The following is a 16,361-nucleotide window of genomic DNA, read 5'->3' as shown; positions in this document are numbered from 1 at the left end:
AAATAAATTATTATTATTATTATTATTATTATTATTAAATAATATTTATATTTATATTTATCGACATATTTTAGCCAATTTTGCGCACGCCCCATTGCCTGCGCTCCTGGCAGGGGCCCACCTTACCACCCCTAGCTACGGCCCTGGGAACAAGCCAAGAGATTCTTTGGATCCTGCTGAAGAAGTCCATGCTAATTCAATTTGGCCAGATTTTGAGTGTATCCCTACTAATCCATCAGTAACAGCTTGAATGTGCAGATAGGTTAACCCACACCTACTTTGGTTTCCTCAGGACTTGTTGAGGTCCTGGTGAGTTCTGGGTGAAAAAAGCCCTGGTTTTCCTGCAATGCGCCCTGAAAATGTATGGTCGCCTGGGAAGAGGCCTAGATGTGTGGAACTGCATGTTTGAAGGTCCTAGTTATATCTTCAAAATGTCTTGTGCCTAGAGCAGGCACTTCTTCCCCAACATCTTAAAGCCTGCATATGCAGGTTACATATGCACTATTTACACTGGAAGTGCACCCTCAAATATGTGCAACAACCCACTCCCTGTGGGTTTTTCCAGACAAACTGTTTATTGAGCATTTGTCCAGATTTGCTTGCACAAACGCAGAGATTAGATTATGTGTGACCTTAATAATAATAATAAATAATAATAATAATAATAATAATAATAATAATAATAATTTATTAATTATACCCCGCCCATCTGGCTGAGTTTCCCCAGCCACTCTGGGCGGCTTCCAGTCAAGTGTTAAAAACAATACAGCATTAAATATTAAATACTTCCCTAAACAGGGCTGCCTTCAAATGTCTTTTAAAGATAAGATAGCTGCTTATTTCCTTGGCATCTGATGGGAGGGCGTTCCACAGGGCGGGTGCCACTACCGAGAAGGCCCTCTGTCTGGTTCCCTGTAACCTCACTTCTCGCAATGAGGGAACCGCCAGAAGGCCCTTTACTGAGTGTTCATCCTGTTTTGTTTATGGAGAGGTTATACAAATAGGAGCATTCTACCTGAATTCATCCCGATTTCCTTGTGTGCTGTTTATTTGTCTTCCCAGTGGTGTTTCATTCATCCTACACTTTTTAATGTGTTCCCATGTCACTTTTCTACCAAAAGCCTTCAGGGTTTTTTATGGGGGGGGGAGTTTTAAGCGGGTTTATTGCAGCAGGGCAACAAGGTGCTTTAATCCGCTTTAATGGTGCAAACCTAAATTTATAGTATGTGCTTAAAAACCCTCCTACAAAATACTAACACTCTGGAGGCAGTATGATCACCAACTTCCAGCAGTCAATTACTCCTGGGGTTATAAAGTTTAACAGCTTGCATGAAGCAACAGGCTGGGTAGCGGACAGGATGTGCAGAAATGCACTGACAAATCACACATGCAACTCATTTTTCTGCTTACCATGTTGCACAGGTTAACTTTTTGGAAACATGCATGGCAAATACATGTGCAAAGGGCCTCGCCACTTTTTCTTAAAAGCATTTGCAAGATTTACTTGATTGGTTGATTTACTTCTTATATTTATATTCTTTCTTCCATCATGGACCCCAACACATGCAGTTCCCAAGAGGTCTCCCATCTCAACAGCTACCACACCCAGACCAGCTTAGCTTCTGGAAGCCTCCCGTGTCTCCAGACCATACCCTGAACCTCAGTTCAGGCATTCAGAGGAGGGGTAGCAGTCCCCAGCCCATTTTTTCCATGTCTGGAGCTGGCCTGTCATAGGTGGAATCTACACACATATAAAAACCGTTCTGAAATGTTTGGTTTTTTTAAGCGTTTTCAAAATTACATTGAATTTTCCATAAGGCTCACTATCACCATCTATTTTCACATTGTATATTGCACTTAAAACACACTTAAAACATTTTATTTGCAGCTGTATAGTTGAGTCTCTAGTCATATATTTTTCAGTGACACAGCATTTTGGATTAACTTTCTGGTTCATAGCCAGTTTTCAAAATCCTAAACACGTTGCCAAAGTTAATGGAATTTGCATCCAAGAAGTATATTTAGCAGCACAGTGTTATTTTAAGGCCTTTCAATTCCAGTAACCTTCTGCTGAAGCCAGTGGGACTATACCATTGTAGACAATATAATGCCTCCATTCCTTTAATAGGTACCCCACTAAATTTGTCACTTGAAAGAGAAGCGGTAGCTATATATCTCTGTGTATCTACTGTATGTTTACAGTAACAATATTCAGTAAAGGACTTCTTATTAACAATATTGCTTAGCCAAATAAAGAATAAAAATCAAAATACACATGGGAAGTAGTGATTAATAACACTCTACTTTGTTAGACTCTCTGTTGATGAGGACTTGCTCGTTGGGTCAATAGTTCATCCCTGGGGATTTCTTTTCTTTTCTTTCTTCTTCTTCTTCTTTACACACTGCTAATCCATGCTCCTAGTCTGGCAAACAGGCCGCAGAGTTTCTCTCACTCCCTCAGTTTTACAGCATCAGCCACACTTCCCCTTAAAAATATCTTAATTCTGGAACAATAATACTATCCTCCGTGGGCTATAAAAATAATGAAACTGAGCAGATTGCTGGTAATGTAATATATGCTGCTTTAAATCAATAATGTAAAAGGGAAAGGGAAATCCAGCCAACCATACGAGTGTGAAAGAACTGTTTTAAAAAAGAAACCCACCATGCTAAGGAACTATGCAGTGGATCTCCTCATCTAACCTTCCAAGGAGATTTCTGTAGCTTTTCATTCATGCCTGTTTTTAAATACATTTTGTTGCTGTCCTATTGCAGTCAGTGCTGGAGCCCTTTCCAAGGATAGGAAATCCTCACATAGACCTTCTGTAAACAGCAGGGCTCTCTCTAGCGCAGAGCTGAGCAAGGAAGGAGAACCATCCGTGTGAGAGGAGTTTCCCTTCACTCGTTACAAGATAACCAGTGGGCTAGCAAAGGTCACAGTACAAATGAGAGACAATTATCTGAGGGAGGCCTTGCCAGAGACAAAGATAAATTAATATGGATCTGGGGAAGCTGGGCCGAAGAAAGGATTAAAAAGATGTCCTCTTCGCCTGACAGCGGTGTGACAGAGGACACACGGTGGCATGCCCTACCTTAAGATGCCAGGTCTTATTTACACACGTTAATTGGAAATGTCAGGAAAATAGAGTGTCGTCATACCTCTTCTTGAATCGGAGGGCCAAATCCTACGGCTGGTCCCTTGTGGGTGGAGAGGCCAGAGCTAGAAAGGAAGAGCAGAGAGGTTGAAGAAGAGTAGCTCCATTGGATGGGTGGGTACTCAGCTAGGTTTTACTCAGAGTAGAACCACTGAAATTAATGGACCTAACCTAGTCACGGCCATTCATTTCAATGGGTTGACCCCGCCTGACGTTTTTGTGTATGTTCCCTTCTCGGCTGTGCTATCGGACTGGAAAACTCACAACGTCTGTATTTCCTAAGCACCTCATGGTCCAGCCTAATTTATTTTTTAAGAAGAGGGCAGGGCTGGGATGAGGGTGAAGCAGGGGTGCCAACTTGAATAAAATTTTGGAGGGGGCCCGCCCTGCATAATCAATTACAAGATGCAGCGCAAACCCCCCCCCCATTTAAATGGCAATGCCCAATGATTTTTTTGGGGGGGGTGGCCCACTCAAATATTTTATTGGTGGACCTGAAGGGACCTTGGCCACTAGGAGTTGGCTCCTGTGGGGTGAAGTGTGTGGTGGGTGCAATAGTTTGGGCTGGGGAGATAGGTGAGGGCAATATTCAGATGTGGACTTCAAGTTGTGTTCTGTGAAGGTCAAACCGTAAAACATGGTGGCCCTTGATTCTACCTGGCAGACTTTCCATAGATACAAACTGGTGAGAAGGCATTGACCCCTTCCACACTCTGCTTGAAAAGTCAACAAACCGCCTTCTAGAGTAAAGGGAATTGGCAGAAGCCTGCTTAGAAATCAGACATCTCCCCCAAAATCATGCTACCACAGAGGAGTTTGAGTCTTTCTCTTCTTTTCCATGCTACCAATCACGTTCTTCTGAGGCTCTTCAGCTCTTTGATATACACCAGAGCAGAGGGGAATGAATCAGGATGGACGGTGGCTTGAATGGAAGCAATGGAAACCATGCAGGAAGCCCAAAAAAACACAAGTAATAGCTCAGCATCAAGCCCACTTGATGGCTGTGATAGGGACAAAGATGCAATTTCTCCATAACTTTTGTGTCTTCTCAACAATGTCCAGCTGAGTATTTGGGGGTAGTGCACGTGCTTTTCAAATCTAGCACAGAACCTTCCATGTCATGCTGTGCGGTGTTTGCCAGGCATGCGAGGATAAAGTTGCTCGCGTCCATCTTGTTTCACATGCTACAATTGTGGTAGATCAGTCAGTGGAGATCTCCAGTGCACTAACTGGGCCTATTATTGTGGATTACCTTCACTTGGTGGGGCCTGGTGATGTCCACAATGTGCCTTGTACATCTTTATGCTCAATCCATGCCCCTCTGGATATTAGAAGTTATTAAAATGGAACAAGCTCAGAAACTTCATTCTCTTTTTCTTTTTTCCACAATTTAATCTTCAGCAGATCCAAAAGAAGGCATTTGAATTTTTGCAGTGAATTTTACTCACCATGCACACACGACGGCTTTTGTGAGTAAAAAAACTATTATTATTATTATTATTACTCACCCTCCATTTGAAATTGAAATAGCCCCTTGGACAACATATAATTCTATGTAGGATTGGACACTCCAAGTGTCCCTATTTTCCAGGGACAGTCCCAGATTTACAGAAGCCATCCTGGTTTCTGATTTGATCCTGGAATGTCCTGCTTTTCCTTAGGATGTCCCTATTTTCATTGGAGAAATATTGGACGGTAATGGAGTTATGTGACCCCCAAGTCAAGGAGATAACTAACTATACAGCCTTCAGAAGACATCTGAAGGCAGCCCTGTATAGGGAAGTTTTTTAATGTTTAATGTTTTATTATGTTTTTATATACTTTGGAAGCTTCCCAGAGTGGTTGGAGCAACCCAGTCAGGTGGGTGGAGGATAAATAATAAAATTATTATTAATTATTATTATTATTATTATTATTATTACTATTATTACTATTATTACTATTATTATTACTACTACTACTATTGAAAAGGCCATCCCTATTTTCATCAGAAAAATGTTGGAGGCTATAGGTAAGTCAGGTGATGTTCGTGCACCAGAAAAAAAGACAGATTAACACTGAATTGAGAGCTCAACGCTTGCTCAATGCTTGCCCCCGTGGTCTTTTTCATAGGAAATCCTGCCTCAGAGCCTCGGCATGAAAACCACTGTTTTAGAGGAATGCTATTTTAGAGCACCTTTAGTGTGGAACTGTTTGATGGATGATACAGAACATAATTTCACCAGCTGTTTATATGTATTCGGAGAGAGCAGGGTGCAATATACCTTCTGGGAAGAAGTCAATGTCTTTTCTTTTCATCTAGGCCAATGTTTAATAATTAATACTTATTTATTTGCATAACTTTGCATGGTACCTATAAATCTGAGAGGGCTTTATCTCACATGTGGTGCAACGGTAAATAAAAGTGAAAGGAAGTAGCTAACAGAGGGTAAATGAACACACCAAGGTTACAGGCAGATACAGAGCTTACATTTTACAGTCCGGCTTTCTTTCAATATGAAAGTCCCTTCACCATAGGGGAATAGCCAGGGCCACAGAAGTATTTCACATACTCTCAACATTTCTCTGATGAAAATAGGGAGGTCCTATTCCATAATATTATTATTAATAATGCTATTATTTATACCTCATTCATCTGACTGGGTTGCCCCAGCCGCTCTGGGTGGCTTCCAACATATATAAAAACATAATAAAACATTAAACTTTTTTTTAAAAAACCTTCCTTATACAGGGCTTCCTTCGGATGTCTTCTAAATTACTTATCGCCTTGGCTCAGGGGTTGCATAAATCCATACCCTCCAACATTTCTCCCATGAAAATAGAGACATCCTAAGGAAAAGCACAACATTCCAGGATCAAATAAAAACCGAAACGGCTTCTTTAAATACGGGACTGTCCCTGGAAAATAGGGGCACTTGGAAGGTCTAATTTCGGAGCTTGGTTGTAAGGGAAAGCCTTATTGGGCCTCTTCTATAAATCCACTTCAGTGACATGCTTTATAACTCAGGAGATATTGGGTGACAGCTATTTACTTAATTGCTTGGAAAAACCCAGCCAAACAGGGGTGTCTCGAGTTTGCCATCTTGTTCATTTCCTGCCTCTAGATTTACAGTTTAGCAACATTTGAACTTTCCGGGTTTTAAGTGTCCGAAGAATAAGGGACGCATTTCAACCACATGAAGTGCAACAGCTGGGGCCATCTCCTCCCTACATCCAATCTTCTTCCCCTCACTTCTCCCTTCACATAAGGCCGACAACAGAGGCTGTATATTTGAACTCCGCGGTGTGCGGTCTCTCAAGCCCGGTCATTGACATGTAGCAAACTATCCTAGTAAAAGCTCTCGATCAAATTCAGAGACCTTCCCCCCCTCTCCTCCCTTTCCTCCTTTTCCTGCCAAATTTCTTTAGATGGACAGGAATTCTATATGATAGAAACACAACTCTTTTAAGGGAAAATGTCATCACTTAGGTATACGAGAGAGTGCCCGAGATGTGTCTGTAAACCTGAGGCTGCTGTCTGTTCCAGATTGTGGCAACTTTTAAATCTGTCAGCACAACATGAATTTCATATTAAGCTGCTTCCCGGTGCTTTAGCCAGGAAGTAAAGAGGGGCGCATACTGTAACATTTATGGGCGGACTGGTGCTAGGTCAACCATGACATCATTCTCCACTCTGCTGAGCCTGTAATGAGGTGAAAAGGCAGCTTTGAAACAACATAGCACTTTATTTATTAGGATATTTTAAGTGTGCTTGTATTTCAATTTATGATAACCCCACCACTTCCCGCCGTCAAACAAATACTGTGGATTATAGCTCTCCTGCAGAGCAAAGCAAGAAAGAGTTGAGGGCTAAGGCCTCTTTTTGGCTGGCGAAAGATTTAATAGGCGGGCCCTGGTGGGAGATTTCTCCTGCTGAGAGGAAAACCCTGTCGTGGCAGCCCAGCCGGTTAGGAAAAAGTCGTGCAAACGTTTGTTGTGTTGCAGGTAAACTTAAAAATGCAAGCTTAAACATGGAAAGCGTAATGCTGGTGGTCAACAAAAGAGGTTTAAAGACTCTCTCAAGGCAAATCTTAAAAAATGGAATATAAACACAGACAACTGGGAAACACAGGCCTGTGAGTGCTTCAATTTTAGAATAGCCTTTACCAAAGGTGTCATGGACTTTGAAGATGCTCGAACTCAGGACGAAAGGGAGAAACGTGCCAAGAGGAAGGCATGTTTGGCAAACCTTCACCATGATCAACTCGCACCCGGAAACTTATGTCCCCACTGTGGAAGGACGTGTGGATCCAGAATTGGCCTCCTCAGTCACTTACGGACTCACTGTTAAAACTGTGTTTATGGAAGACAATCTTACTTGGCTACAAGTGATCACCTAAGAAGAAGAATCTATAAATCATAGACACTAATTCAGCAATTTTTATCATATTTATTCATTTGAGCTTTTGTTATTGTTTCTCCCAGTCATGGGAAGGGGCAGAAAATTACTTGGAGGCTGGAATGAAATGGACAGGGGCCAGCAGACTTGAAGTGGGTAGAAATTATATTCTGCCTAAGCACTGACCTAATTTCTGCTACCATGGCAGAATGTCAAATAAGAAGTTGTAAGCGAACTCCAACTTTGCCTCAGTGAATTAAAGGTCACCCACAATAGCACTGTCCTGTGGGTGGGTGTATTTAAGTAAGTCCCATCAAGTTCAATGGGGCTCACTCCCAAGTAACTGCATGAGTTTGCAGGCTGAATGTGGCTTTTTTAAAACAGCAAGTGAATGGCATTTCAGCAGAGATGAACCCTGTCTTTTTACATAAATTAAAAGCTTCTGACTGAAGGTTGCCATATCCAGCAAGCACATATGACTTTGAACAAAGCATGACACTTTCCCCCAAGACTCATTTGGGAATTCATGTTAATTAGCAATGAAGGTTAGATATAACAACAATGGAGAGAGAGAGATGGAAAAGCAAGAGATGCTCCATTCTTCCTATCAGGTTTGTCAACCATGGATTACAAATGAGTAGGCCATATATAACCACTAGATAACCATCAGCTGAAAGGAAGGAAGCGTTTAGAGATACAGCATTCCTCTTACTGGGTGGGTCTGCTTTAAACCTTGCACCCTGTATTTTAATTTTACATTCTTTTAAAATCACAGTTTGACAGAAACTCAAAGACAGGGTAGAAGATGTTGATACTTACACTCCTAAGTTCACAGTTGTTGAAATCTCCCCTGATAAAGATCAGACAGGCAGAAAGGCTGGCCTAAATGCTGAGTGGCTGCGATGAAATAGAATACATATTTAAAATGCACTGTGAAACGGAAATAACTACTGTGGAAAACAGCATACACATTTTGATTTTCAGAGCTACACACAGAGAGAGAGAGAGCTTTTCTTTTATGTGAGTGCAGAAATCCTTGAGCACATATACCAAGGTTTCTTTAGATCTCATTCTGGTTACCCTGACTCCAATGCAGTGTACTTCAACCTTGGGTCCCCAAATATTGTTGGACTACAACTTCCATTATCCCCATGGTCAGGGATGATAGGAGTTGTAGTCCAACAACATCTGGAAACCTTAAGATAATTATAGGATAGAAAACAGAGGAAGATGGAAAGGAATTGCTGAAACAATTAACAGAAGTGGAATACAAAAAGGGAGGTGCGAGGAGGTCACTGAAATAAGTGAATGAAAGATAAGATATTGAAACTGTTTGATGTGTTTTTGTTTTGTTTTGTTAGTTTAATGTGTTAGTTTTTTGTATTGTTTTTGTATTGTATTGTATTGTTTATTCTTTTTTTGTAATGTTTAAATTGTTGGAAAAGTAATAAATATTATTTAAAAAAAACAACAACATCGGGAAACCTGAGGTTAAAGAGCACTAGTAATACATCAGCATTATTTTACATTACACATTATGTTTTTAATCAGCAATTAATTGACCTTTTTTAAAAAAAATTAAAAATAAACTACTTCTCTAATCTAAAGGGTGATTAATTCATGAGGGGCACATATACCTTTTAGAAAGTATTCACCCAACTCAGTGCTGCTAAGAAAGAAAGAAAAATTAAAAGAGGAAAAAACTCACAATTTTGGTTCAGAATGAATCCTGGAAATGCATGCAGTAGAGCAGGAATGAATCTGGGTCTGAAATTCATAATCAAGATCCTGGAGACAATATTGGTCTCAACCACTGATGGGAGTTGGAGTCTAACAACACCCAAAGAGCCAAAAGTTCTACATTCCTGTTTTAAATCAGCCCATTGGGAGAACTGACTTCACAAGGCAAGCAGTAGAGGCAAGCAGTAGGGCATACTTATCTAATCTACACACACCCTTCAAAATTCGCACATTTCCAGATTTTGCTATCCAGCCAAGTAATGTATACAAAAAATGCATATCTTTAAAGTGAAAATTGAAGTATTAGTGAAAATAACATACAAAAAGTATTTATTTGGGATAAATGGCTTTGCAAAAATGTACGTTATGGACAAATCTGCATACAAGCGTGTCTATATTAAGAGAAACGTGCACTGCAATGCTACTGAATTTTCATGAAGACTTTTAACAATGCATGACTGGAGAAGTGAAAAATGGAGAGAAACTGAAAGAAACAGGGATTCACAGAGTCAACCTTCCTCAGCTAGCTCCCGGAGAAATCAACGCATCTGTACATTTCACTGCCTAAGTGAGGTTTGAGTCTGGAGTAAGGCAATTGTTTACAAATGTTCATTTCTGCACGCTGCCCTGTGCCATATGGTGTTCTGAAAGGCAAGAGGAAGGATTATTCTTCTGAATCTCGCTCAACCCTTGAAACCAAGCAACTCCTGTAAACACCCTTTGTCACATTTCCCCTCGTTTAGAAATCTCAGGATTCCTTTTTACTTTTTATACTCTTGTTACTTTGGTTCACCCTTTCTTATCGTCCCTGAGCAGGGGAGCCGAAATGAGAAGGGGGATGCAGACAATGGAAAGCAATGCGGAAGCAGCCAATGAGTCAGAAAACCTCCCACCTTTATCCACTCCCAATCAGTACCAGCTGTAGCCCAATTAAACTTAATCTAGTCACATGCTCATGTGTTCCTCAGAAATTAGAGGAAATCAATTCAAATGCTAATGAGAAAACCCATAATTTATTATCTGCTGAGGAATGCATGTTACATTAATTTTAACTGTAAACAATTATTTTATTGCAAGATTAATTGCCCCCATTTTGCACAACTTCCTCTTTTCATATTATTTTTTTTAAGGAATTAGTTTTCTGCAGCTTTTTTTGTTGATCTGTCACAGAACTTTAAGACTTTCTAAAAAAGGATAATCAATTTAGGGGTAAACTACAATTGCTGTTTTCTGTTCTTCTGTCAAAGGGAAATGTGATAAATGCCTAGGGCAAAGCATGGCGAGATCCAGTTAAGGGCTCTGGATAGAAAGAAAGAAAGAAAGAAAGAGGCAATAAAGCATCGCATGAAAATAAGGAGCTGCATAAGCCGAAGGTTCTAAAATTTCAGTCTAGCCACTTTTATGATGTTTTGATGTATCTTCCATGCACTTGGAGCAGCCCATTCAGTGCCTGTCATGCAAGAAGCAACTTCTCCTCTCAATAACCACCTCATAGCCTATTTGGACAAGCTTAGTAGTTCAAGGAAACATGCACCAGTCTTGTTCACCACCTGGAGGAACATTAATTCCCAGGCAGTATTCCAGACATTGTTGATAAAGATAAAAAATGGAGGAAAAATTGCTGGAAAAAATTGTCAGGCAACCCAAATCATTATCTTCCAGTCCGGAATGTTAGGGTGTGTGATCTGCTCAATTTCAGTTCTCGCTGTTTCTCATTTTTCCAGTCTAAAGTCCAGTTCTGCTTTCCAGAGCAATTTGTAAATTTTTGGAAAGTCCCTGTGAAAATTCATCAACATTTTACCTCACATTTCCGCACATTGTTGTATGCAATTCTGCCCAAGCCCTAATATAATGCATTGTTGCATGTCAATTTTCTGAATGTAGGGATTTTTACACATATTTTGCTTTGGTATATGCATTTTTGTACTTGTTACTTGCTTAGAGGAATGCATTGCAAAATTCAGAAGAGTGCAATTTTTTTAAGGTGAATGTGTGTTTGTTGATGTATGTATGCTTCACTCACACACACTTATGAGAGTTTTTTTAAATTAAAAAACCCCCCACAATTTTCTCACTAGTCACCTGAGCTCTATCAGGAAATTCTGGGCCTCAGTTTTGACTGTGTGATTTGCCATACCACTCACATTACAGAAATATATAATATTTTGATTTATAATGAATGACTAAGTAGATAAAGTTTATGTTCACTTCAAAATCATGAGTAAAGGGGGGCAGAACTTTTACTTCCCTCCCTTGCAGTGTTCCAGAGTCTGCTGAAGATGCCCTCTTGTTGTTCCAGCATGTCTTGACCAAGCAGGAATTCAAAGCAGGGCATTCTTGGTGGTGGCCCGCACAATTATGGAATTCCCTTCCAAATGGCATTTTTTTGTCCCCACATTGATCTCACTTAGGTGCAAGGGAAAACTTCGGTTTCCAATAATTAATAAATCAATCCCATTAGTAATTGAATTGCCTCAAATTGTTGCTCTTACTTACAACCATTACTAACCAAATCGTTTAGCTTTTTAGTTTGCGGGGTAGGGGCAGATTTGATAAAAATCTCCAAGACAGCATCTTCCCCAGGGCCAGCCCACCCATGAAGCAAGGCAAGGCGACTACCTCAGGTAACAAGATCCAGGGGCAGCAGATATGGCCTCCAAGGAATGAATCATCCACTCCTGATGCTGTTGTCACAATGACAGCAATAGCTGTGGTGCATTGTTTGGAGGCCAGATCTGCTGCCACCTCAGTAGACCCCACCATCTCTGAATATTTTTGGTGAATAATAATAATTTATTATTTATACCCTGCCCATATATCTGGGTTTCCCCAGCCACTCTGGGTGGCTCACAACAGAATATTAAAAATACGACAAAACAACAAACATTAAAAACTTCCCTAAAAGGGCTGCCTTCAGATGTCTTCTAAAAGTCAGATAGTTGTTTATTTCCTTAACATCTGATGGGAGGGCGTTCCACAGGGCGGGCGCCACCACCAAGAAGGCCCTCTGTCTGGTTCCCTGTAACCTCACTTCTCGCAATGAGGGAACCACCAGAAGGTCCTCGGTGTTGGATCTCAGTGTCCAGGCTGAACGATGGGGGTGGAGACGCTCCTTCAGGTATACAGGACCGAGGCCGTTTAGGGCTTTAAAGGTCAGCACCAACACTTTGAATTGTGCTCGGAAACGTACTGGGAGCCAATGCAGATCTCTCAGGACCGGTGTTATGTGTTCCTGGCGGCCACTCCCAGTCACCAGTCTAGCTGTTGCATTCTGGATTAGTTGTAGTTTCTGGCTCACCTTCAAAGGTAGCCCTACGCAGAGCGCATTGCAGTAATCCAAATGAGAGATAACTAGAGCATGCACCACTCTGGTGAGACAGTCCGCAAATAGGAGGTGCTGCAGGTCTCCTCCCACCCCTAGGGAGAAAATGATGGGGGCTGCCCTCTGGCGTCCCCTGGTCTCCACACCCACCTAGTATGATTCAGAACGGCGGGCCCACTCCCTGCTTTGATTCCCATTTCACCTGTCAGGTAAGGTGGATTTGATTTGCCCCCTTGTTCCCGATGGAAATCTTCACCTGCCATCTTGTTCCTGGATGTAGATCTCCACTCACTCCTTCTTCCCTGGTGGGTGATATCTTGTGGTTCACTTCAGGTGCCAAAATGTCTTCGGTTGGCCCTGTTCCGCCCATACAGCAAACTCATTCCATTTTGTGAATTATTGGGGATGGGAGCTCAGTTCACTTGAAGAGCTAAGCAGCATTGGATAATTTTCTGCTATTCGCAGCTCTAAGGTCTCATCCACCATCAAGGGAAAAGGGTTGGCAAGCCTAAGTAGCATTGAGTAAAAAAAGAAAAAGAAAGAAAATGCTTATCCTTTTCCAATACGTTGATAAAAGTGCACTGGCGTTAACCTCACGGTTTGGCTTACTGCAGTCAGCTACTGCTAATTAGCCGCCTCCTAGATTACTCTAATGTTGAGGGGAACTGTTTAAAGTTTTGTGTGTCATACTAAAAAGGGCTGTGGTATTTAAAAAATGAGTCTGTAAAAAGACTATTAGATCTTTAATGGTTTCATTAGGGTCCTAGTACTTCATTATTTTCACCTTAAGCTATTTTCATCACATAATCGAACCCAAGTGTGAAACTTGCACAGCCAAATATGTATTAAAGGCTTTACTAAATGTTTTTAGAGATTGCTTTTTTCCTGTTTCCCCCCCCTCCGCCTCCCCCACCCGCCCTGTGCAAAAATATGGCATCAAGACACCTTTTAAGAAGAGTAGAAAACTTTTCAATAGCTCATAATTATTTGTTTTAAATAAATAAAATGACATTTTAATGACACTAATTTCAGCGTCTGACACATTGGGTGAAGGGCCTGTAAAAGGTTGTGACACAATATATTTATTAGTATTTGGGGTACCACTAGAATCTTTGTTGTTTTTACAACCTAGGAAGGTTTTAAAAAAAAAAAAGTATCGTATTTTTTGGGTCCAATAATGTAACAGTGTTACTGTTTGGTTCTTTTGATGTTAAATCTGCTTGTATAACTGTGCGAAAGCATTTTAAATCATTAAGCCTTAGCATATGCTGTCTTTTAGTATAGATCATGCTGTCAAGGTTTTGAAAATTCTAGAATCTAGGAGTTCATTTCCTTCCCCTACTCCCCCCCCCCCCCCCCGTGGCTCTATTCCTTCCTAGTTGTTCTGTTGTCAGCTGTTTCAGTACTAAGCAGGCATCCATTGACTAAATGGCTCTGAGTACATTCAGGAACACAACCTGGCTTAAAGCTGCTTATCTTAATCCCCAGGTACAATAAATCCTACTGTACTTTCTCATTAATATTCCTGCCAGCAGTCCTGGAAATAAAAATAAAATGAGAACCAATACCTTTCTCCAGCCCTCCACTGCACTGATTGTTCAGCTTTGTGAAAAGACTTACATCAGGATCCGTACCCTGTGTACCATAAGGATTTAATTAAAATTGGGAAGTCACTAATTGATTAGCATTAATCTCTCCCCCCCCCCCCCCAAGTACCAGTATGCAGAAGAATTCAGGAACTGAGGGATTGGTGCCAAGTTTACACTTTTAAAATATGGTATACAAACAACTACATTATCTTGAATCATAGAATCACTGTTGGAAGGGATACTGAAGATCATCTGGCCCAACCCCCTGCAATGCAGGAATATGCAGCTGTCCCTTATGAGGACCGAACCTGCAACCTTGGCATTATCAGCACCACCAACTGAGCTATTTAGGTGATGCCACAGGAATGGGGAATCTGTGGCTCTCCAGATACTATTGGACTCCAGCTGTTATCCTGCTTAGAGAGGTCAAAGGATTACAGGAGCTAGAATCCAAGATCATCAACAGTTCAATGCAATCAGGAGAGCTACAGACTCCCCATTTTGTGCAGTCAGAGATAGAGACTGTTCATAAGGTAAAAAGGTAAAGGTAAAGGACCCCTGGATAGTTAAGTCCACTCAAAGGAGACTATGGGGTTGTGCTGCTCATTTCGCTTTCAGGCCGAGGGAGCCGGCGTTTGTATACAGACAGCTTTCTGGGTCATGTGTCCAGCATGACTAAACCACTGCTGGTGCAACAGAACACGGTGACGGAAACCAGAGCACATGGAAACGCCATTTACCTTCCCGCCACAGCGGTACCTATTTATCTACTTGCACTGGTGTGCTTTCGAACTGCTAGGTTGGCAGGAACTGGGACAGAGCAATGGGAGCTCACCCCATCATGGGGATTTGAACCGCCAACCTTCTGATTGGCAGGCCCAAGAGGCTCAGTGGTTTAGATCACAGCATCACCCATTCATAGTGTTGGCCCCACAGAAAGATTAGGAACATAGAAGCATTATTATGCAATGTCAGGCTATTATGCTATCTAGCATCATATTTGGTCTGGAAACAGCTGTTCAGGGTTCCAGGCAGAGATCTTTCCTATCATCTGCTTCCTGGTTTATTTTGTGTTTGCGCACATGTACTTTTAATCTGGAGATGTCAGTAGTGATGGTGGAGACCTTCATAGTAAGTAGAACTTCAGTGTGAGCTCTGGAGGTTGCCCAGAAAGAAATATGGCATTCAAGGTGGAAAAGGATCCCCCCCCCACTCCAGCATAAAGGGTGCCAATAGACAATGTGGCTCTAACTCCTGTGTTTATTCAGAAGTAATTCCCGGGTCTTGCTCCCATTGTGGTAGGTGAGCATACAGTCTGAGGATACAGCACGTCACATGCCATACATTTAAAGTGCATGACTTTCCACAAAGATCCCAGAAAACTGTACCTCTCACAGAACTACAGTTCCCAACACACTTAATCTACAGTTCCCAAGATTCTTTGTGGTGGTGTGGGGAGAGATATGTGCTTTACATGTTCTTTTGATGTATGGCGTGTATTCAGCCATAGAATAGAAAAATAAAAATAAGGGAATACATAGTCGATGCAAAGATTTGATGATGGCTCACCTTATTTTTCCCTAAATTCTGTAACTTTTCCAGCCTGGTTCCCAAGCAGCTCTTTGGTTCTTTGCTTTACTTCAGTGTCTCTTCTCCCCTTGATTATGGCGTGTGCATTTCTGCAACTTCCTTGAGGCTTTTAAGACGCTTATTTTTATGAGAAGCCACAGACCTGTTCTTCAAGATGGAAATGCTGCCCTCAAGCTGCCATTGCAACCTGAAATACGGATGCTTTGCTGCCTCAGGAGGGGAAAAGAAGACTCCAGGGAACATCTATTCATACATGTATTTATCATCTACAGCACCATGAAGAAAAGCATGGTATCCCCAACGTTTAATGTTTATAGGGAAATAGAATTTTCCCAGTATTGAGATTAAACCAGAAGGAAGGGGAAATGATTCCCTCACAACTAGTTCCAAAACTAGACTTAGCGTCTTCTTTTTTTCAAAAAAGAACCTTTCCTGTTCTTTCCAGTATGCCCAATTTGTCACACACCCTCAGGGCTTCCCTGCATACTCAGCCCACCACCTGTGGTTCTTCAAGCCTTGCCCATGACCCTCAGAAGACGAAGAAGAAAGCTCTCAGTACTCTATTCAGGGCATCCGCCTTTTTAATA

Source organism: Podarcis pityusensis (assembly GCF_964106645.2).
Source record: "Podarcis pityusensis genome assembly, chromosome: 1".
Classification (NCBI taxonomy): Eukaryota; Metazoa; Chordata; class Lepidosauria; order Squamata; family Lacertidae; genus Podarcis; species Podarcis pityusensis.
The sequence above is the reverse complement of the archived record's forward strand: the minus strand, read 5'-3'. Positions refer to the sequence as shown.